Source organism: Zalophus californianus, chromosome 10 (assembly GCF_009762305.2).
Source record: "Zalophus californianus isolate mZalCal1 chromosome 10, mZalCal1.pri.v2, whole genome shotgun sequence".
NCBI lineage: Eukaryota > Metazoa > Chordata > Mammalia > Carnivora > Otariidae > Zalophus > Zalophus californianus.
In genome coordinates, this window is record NC_045604.1 from 20,242,516 (window position 1) to 20,250,220 (window position 7,705).

A 7,705-nucleotide genomic window follows, 5' to 3' on the forward strand; every position below is an offset into this window, starting at 1 on the left:
AATAAAAAGGAGGCCAGTGTGACTAGAGTGAATTGAATGAAAGTGGTAGGGAAGGCTCATAAAATGACAGAAGATGATAGCTTTTGAAAAATATGCAGATACAGCTCGAGCAGATAAAACTGTTAGGTAGGTTTAGTGTACAGTTGCAAACAGAATAGAGAAGAATACATTTGCTTATTCTACACCACCTCAAAGTCACTCATCAGTATTAGTCACTGTGCCTCTGAAAATGTCTTGGTCTCTCTTGTTTATTATACATCTTTCTACAAAATAGATTTCCAAATATATTATGCAAATAATATATTATCTCCAATATACATATTTCATATTCACATTTGTAGTTATCCATTTGAAATTACCGCAGACATTACCTGATAGCATGTAAATACTTAAAAGACAACCTACATTAAGTTTATAATCTTCCTTCCAACCTTTGGCCTTCGCTTTTAGTAAATGAAATGGACATTGACATAGAAAATCCAACACCCATTCTATTTTTTTTTTTAAGTCAGAAAACCAAAACATGGAATGCTTCATGAATTTACATGTCATCCTTGATCAGGGGCCATGCTAAACTTCTCAGTATCATTCCAATTTTAGTATATGTGCTGCCAAAGTGAGTACTCTCCTATTCTCTTTAATACCAGGCCCAGATTTTGGGGCTTATGCTTGCTGTTAATGAAAGTCAACATTTCTCTAGTCTCTTTTTCCATGAAGCTGACAACGTGACCAAATTTTGGTGAATTACATGTGAGCAGAAGTGTTGTTTGGGTTTGCCTATTTAAGGTGAACCCACTCCATCTATATACTCCTGCTGTTACTTCTTCCTGCAATGAGGATATCACAAATGCAGTTCTTGAACTATAGTCTTAAACCATGGGATAAAAGCTTGAAAATGGGAGCTTTGTACTAGAATGGTGAAATAAAGAGATGGAATGTCTGATTCATTGATGATATTGCAGAAGATCCACAATATCAGTTTTGGACTGCTTACCTAATATCTTTTATGTAAAATAAAACAAAAATTACCTTACTCTTGTCTAACAATTTTTAGTTTGAATTTTTATGTGATAATGAGCTGAACATATATAAGGCATACAACCATTCCTTTACTGGCCCACATTTAGAATCATTTTTTACTCTGCTTTAATTCATCCTATCTAGTTCTAGCAGTTAGCCATCACATTCTATTTATTTACTTGTGGATATTTAAACTACCTAAAATATCTCTTCTCTAAGCAACTGCCCTGCTCTCATTTTTGGACTGAAGGCATTGTCTTACAGATGTTGGAAAAATAATTATCCCTACATTCAGATCTATTCCTTCTACTTTCTTGTTTAAAGTTGGCTATTAATTTTATTTAATAACACCCAAGGTTATCCTAAGATATTTGCAACTTATACTTCCACAAACAACATATTTGGCAGTATCATGCTCCATGTGTCTCCCATACCTACTTATGAATCAATCATAGATACGGTACCTATCTGAAGCTATCAGACAAGAATTTATATCTACTCTTACCGATGCTTGAGGTGCTCTTTTTTTTCATCAAAATATGAATACGATAGGATAATAGAAAATCATAGGGACATAAAATAAAACACATGCAGTTTGGAATCTTGAGTTAAAGACTTCTTAGAGGTTTGAACTTAGGAAATGTTCTTAATCTTTCTGAATATCAATTTTCCAATTGATAAAATGTCAACAATGTCTTGCTCATGGTGATGGTTAAACTAAGTTCAAAATATTAGCCTAGAATTGAAGCCATGATGGAACAAGAGGGAAAAGATTTATCCCTCCACCTTAAGAAAATATTTATAATATCCATAATATCTACGTGTATAATAACTGTTTTCAGATATCAGCCAGTAGGCAATGGTGTGCTGTGATCCTGCTTGGAAGGGAAACAATTGCTAATAATTTCTGCTTCCAGGTACATTCCAAAGGAGCAAGTAAAGAATCCCAAACAGTTCATAGCAGTCTGAGTTGTGACAGAATCAAAGGGAAGTATATGGTGGCTGGAAATTTCCAGCCTTGCAAATAGGCAGGACATAAACAGTAAAAGGGACCCAGAAATCACCACATGACCCAAGAGAAATGAAAACCTATTCCTACACAAAGACTTCTACACAAAATTTTCAAGTTGCTTTATATACAGTAGCTCCAAACTGGAAACAACCCAAAACTATAGACAATGCAAATGTCTAATCAGTGTCTTAGCTCTTAGCTACTCGCTCCTTTGTACCCATCTGAAGATTGTTTTTCTTAAATACACATAGGAGAAAGCAATGCGCTTTTTCAATCAAATTTGTCTTAATTCTACCAGTTCATTTCAAACAGGCTATCTTATAAGTTGTTGGAAACACAATGGATTGGCTGATTTGAAGTCAGTTGTGTACCCTCAGTCCATTCAGCTTGATCAGATTGGCCACATGATCCAGAATATGCCATCAATTCTCTTTGAACATACTAATTCTGCTTTCCTCAACTGGGGCTGTAAATGGTACCATTTGGCATCAGATATCTAGAAATGTCAGATACCATGAATAAATTGTTTAGTACAAAATCACGGATGGAAGAAAGGAAAGGATGAAGAAAATAACTTGATTATGGAGCAGACTTTCTGTGACAACCAAAGTGATATAAATAACTAATCAAAAAAGTAAAACTAGCTTATTCTTTCATTTGCATATGGCAGATTAAATATATTGAAACAATGAAGGCTACAATAAAGGAATAAATATTGTGGAACTGATGCTCAGCCATCTCCTTATCACAGTTATCTACTACATAGGAATGTATATAGGTTTGTAATTCTTAGTCATTTTAGATCATTATAATTGTTACTGTTCATTGTTACCATGATATCATTCTAGATACTATGTCTACCGAATAATTTTAATTGATTTCATTATGATCAACGTTGTTTTAATTAATTTTTGAAAATCATTATGCTATATATATGATGACTATTTTTCAAGGCATTGAAAACAGACATCAACTGAAATAATACAAAACTATCAATATTTTATAGCAAAACTGTATATGGCTTTTTAATAAAGATAATTATACTTCAAACGGTTGGACATTGCCATGGAAGTTAGAATAAGCTGGCATAATTACTGGACTATAATGAAGAAAAAAGTAAAAACGGATACATACCCTGCTGCATTTATTTCTATTATACCACTAATTTTATATTTTTCTAGAATTACTCATTAGATTTTTATCTATTTTTTCTATAGAGAGCCTATACAAGTGAAATGAAAGAGTCTGAGTATAGCTTATGCCATGCACAAAATATCTCTGGTTATTGCCACTATATAGCTAATGGACCATAAAAGTGTGATGCTTTTGAAAGGCCAAATATAAAACTGAGTTGTTAAAAATGTATCACATCATTTTATAGATTAGGAAAGTTCTAAAATGATATGATATTTCAAAGATGCCACAACAATTAAACAAAATGACCCCACCAATCATTTGTTAGGTTTAAAAACGCAGCCCTTCATAATTTAAATCACTCATTTGACATTTTACACAAACTCAGGGACAACCCTCATTTTTATGAGAAGAAGCATAACTGACTTGCACCTTCCTTTCTTGCTTCAAGAAAATCTGGTGAAGAGGAAAGAATACAGTCTTGGAAGTTCAAAAAAAACCTATCTTTAAATCCCCAACTGCCCACCCCAGGACTGCAGTAAAGGAATTGAATATTTCAGCAGAAGCAATTGAGGGCAAGAGCATGGTATACAACACATGTGGCTGGTTTTTTTGTTGTTGTTCCAACACCATTTATAATGTGCCTGACATCATATCTTAAATCCTCAGGTCCTGTTGACACCGTTATAGCAACTCCTGCTCATGTCCAAAGAAATTACCTGACCTCCAAAGTTTCATAGCTAGTCAGCGTTGGGCAGTTGAGGATTTTTTTAAGAAACAATTATGTCAATTTTGGAATTTTTGGATGTTCATTTTTAGGCACCTAGAGTAAAACTGAAGACATTCAGGTATTTCCCATGAATTTACAAAGCAAAAGATGTTTGAAATAAAACAGTAGCAATTATTAATAAAATTATACTCTTTACATAAACTCTCCAATGTAATTTTTACTTGCATAATATTTTCTAATTATAAATGAACTGCATATGATGTGTTATATATTACTCTTGATGTATTTCATACTATTTATTCCTAGTCGTATTTTTCTCTTATCTAGATCCTGTCTTTATTCTGGAAAACACCTACCTCCACATGGATGATAGATTCAATAACCTTCTATATTACGTCTTTGACTTCACATCAGTCCAATTTAATCATACTTTTCACAGTCACGGTGTTAGTTTCTTTGGGTTGCTGTAACATATTACCACGAAGTTGGTGGCTTATAACATAATTTTTTTTTTTCTCACAGTTCTAGAGACCTTAAGTCCAAAATCAAGGTGTTGTCAGGGCTGCATTCCTCCACAGTCTCTAGGGGAGGTGTTCATTGCCCCTTCCAGTTTCTGATGCTTCCAGGCATTCCTTGGTTTATGGCTGCATAATTCCAATCTCTGCCTCTGTTTTCATAGAACCTCATCTTCTCTCTTGTGTATAAGGGTACTTGTCATTGAATTTAGAGCCCCCCTACTGGATAAACTAGGATGATCTCATCTTGAAATCCTTACTTATATCTGAAAGGCACTTTTTCCAAATGAAGTCACATTCACAGTCTCCTGGGGTTAGGATATGGATTTATTTTTGGAAGGGCCACCATTCCATGCACTATAGTCACCATTTCAATTTTTCTCATCAGCCACAGCCTTTCTAATTTGCTGTTTTTCAGTAGTTTGCCCCAGTCTTCCTCACAGGGATACCAGTCACTTTTTCTCCGTCTTCCTACATAACTATCTGATCCTTCCTTGATTTCTTTCCCAGAAAGCTAAAATTCTAAAACTCAGGACATAAACTGTTTTCTTAAAAATGTCCCTATCAACATGACATTGCAAATACTTAAATACTTTAAAATCAGTAAAGCCTACACATTGAAACAATTCAACCACTATTCCTGCACACAGGATACTCAGAGCTGCTGGAATAACGTGCAAACATGCAAACACACAGAGCTGCATTTTTATAATCTCATGATTGCCAATGCAACTGGGCTATGGGTACTCATTGGCACACCATGTGTATTTTTCTAGTTAGATCTCTTAATCTATACAGATTTTTAAATTTCATTTTTTTTCAAACATCTTACTCTAAATTTTCCTCGTTCTCTTTCATCAGATGGTTATCCAAAACACTCTCAGCCTTCTTTAAGAGAATCTGTTATCCTGACCCAATCTCTGTTCCCTAGGTACAGTGGCATAGGCATTCTTCACCTTTTACCACAACCTGTGCTTTCCATTCCATGGTGTATTGGGGTCCCCAAGATCACCCCAAATTTCAGTAATTCATTAGAAGAGCTCACAAGACTCAGCATACAGTTATATTTATGGTTATGATTTATTACAGAGGAAAGGATACAGAGCAAACTCATTAAAAGGAAAAGGCAAATGGGGCACATCCAGAGGAAAGCAAGAGTCCTCTTTCACTGCAGTCAATAGGACACCCTTAATTCCTCTGACAAGGAATTGTAACATGTAGGAAATGCTGTGTACCGGGAAAGATTCTTGGGGTCTCAGCGCTAAAGGCTTTTATTGGGAGCTGCTCACATAGGCAGGCATTCTCTGCCTAGTACATATATCAAAATTCCAGACTCTCAGAAGGGAAGCAGGTATTCAACATAAAGTGTATCATTTGCACAAATAAGTTAGACACAAGGAGCCACTCTTATAAATTTTAGGGATGGTGGAAAATCTCCCGAAATCCATATTCCCTGATGATACACAAGGGTTTGAAGGCAGACCTTTGTCAGGATTATCTTTTCTGCACATGTAGACTTCTGCCTTCCTTTCCTTAGTAGCCTTGCCCTTTACATATTATTCCCTTACTTTCTTGTATTTTCCTGCTTGTACACCTTGTTCCTCTATTTTTGCACATTTGTATCAAATTATCTCCACACTCTCATATCTTAAAAAAATAAAAATAAAAATTTCCCCAACTCACGTTTCCCTTCAGTTGCCACAGTATCACTATCTTCACCTTTATATATAACAATCTTGAAGGAATTTTCAATCCTATATCTTTCATTTCTTCACTTAATTCTCATTCATCTAACCACTCTCTAACTCTATCCTCAAACACTTCGCTATAATTGCTCAAACATAAATCATCCACTGATACTCTGGGTGCTGGATAAGCCCAAATTTCTTACCATTTTAATCTGTCAGCAGCAGGCACACTGCTGACTCTGCATTTCTTCGAGAATGTTTTGTTTTGTGATCTCTCTGGTCACTTCTCAGGCTATTTCCTCTGTCCAACCTCTAAATGTTGCTTTGGCACAGTGCTTTGCCTAATCCCACTCTCTACCTCATGTAATTGACTGGCCATTCTTCACTGGCCATGCACAAGTTATTGTTCTCCCACTCACATCACATGTGGGTGAACATAATAGGTATTGGATCTAAAATTTCTCAAGTGATAGAAATTTTATTAAAAATCTATTTAAAAACATGTAAGGGGGTATGCCCTTATGTAAAAAAAAAAAATCTATCTTAAGATCATACATTCCCAAGACAAATCCATTAAATAACTGCCATGGGAATTGCCATGGGAATTGGTCCACTTCTGGGATCTCATCCGGTCATCCGATTAATCAGGTTTTATGTGCCAGGATTTGTATTAGCCACCGGTGGCAGACATTTAATTGCTTATACATTATCCTTTTCTCTTTTCTCCTGACTAAAAGTAAGTTAAGCAATTTCTGCACCACACAATTCCAAAAGATATCTTGTGCCAAAAGGTGACCCGAGAACTGTTGTACGATCCTTTTCTTTCATCCCTCAAAACTCCTCTAGGGCAAACAGGATGTCCGAAAATGGAGCCATCATCGTGAAACAATCAGGCAACAAGCACAATGACTAAAGTCAACACATTAAGGATGGCAGAGCAGAATGATGGGTGAAGGACACAGGTCCATAACTGCATTGTCAAACTGAGCCCTCTACCTATAAACTGTGTAAAAAATTAGCAACCCCTTTCTTTAAGCCACCATTAATTACGAGTTGCATTATTTATACTCCTGAAGTATCATTATTTGGTTCTTATCCCAGGTTTCCTTGTCAGGTAGGTTGAGGTGAAGAGGAGAAATCCCTTATTGACTGTGATTCGTTCTTTAACAATGCTGTGCTTAGGAAAGTAACAAACAGTTGTGATCAGGTTACATAAATAGGAATGTGTTGATAACATGCACGGCACTTGATTATTCTTAGTAGAAAATGAAGCAGTCTATGAACTGCTAAACTGCACTGCATTCAGGGACTCAGAAAATGAGTAAAAAAAGCCAGTATTTACTGAGCACTTAAATGTACCAATTATATCTTAAACCCTCCACAGGCATTATTTCAATCTAATCCTGACAATCACCCATTTTGTTATATTATCCATTATAGATATGAAGAAACAAAGAGTTGGAAATGATAGAATTAATTTATTCATTGTTTGACAGCTGTTAATTGCTGTGGCCAGAATTTGAAGTCAGTCTCAATTCATAGGCCACTAAAAAATTCTGTACTCTTATCTAGTCCAAATTTCTTCTGTAAATTCCAGAACAGTGTT

General features: G+C 35.4%; 1 non-coding gene across 1 annotated transcript; it reads right to left on the bottom strand.

Moving 5' to 3' along the window:
* Positions 1–517: 517 nt before the first annotated feature.
* On the bottom strand, positions 518–624 carry LOC113933824. The gene has a single exon (XR_003523519.1). It is a non-coding gene; the product is annotated as a U6 spliceosomal RNA (small nuclear RNA).
* Between the last annotated feature and the right edge of the window lie 7,081 nt (positions 625–7,705).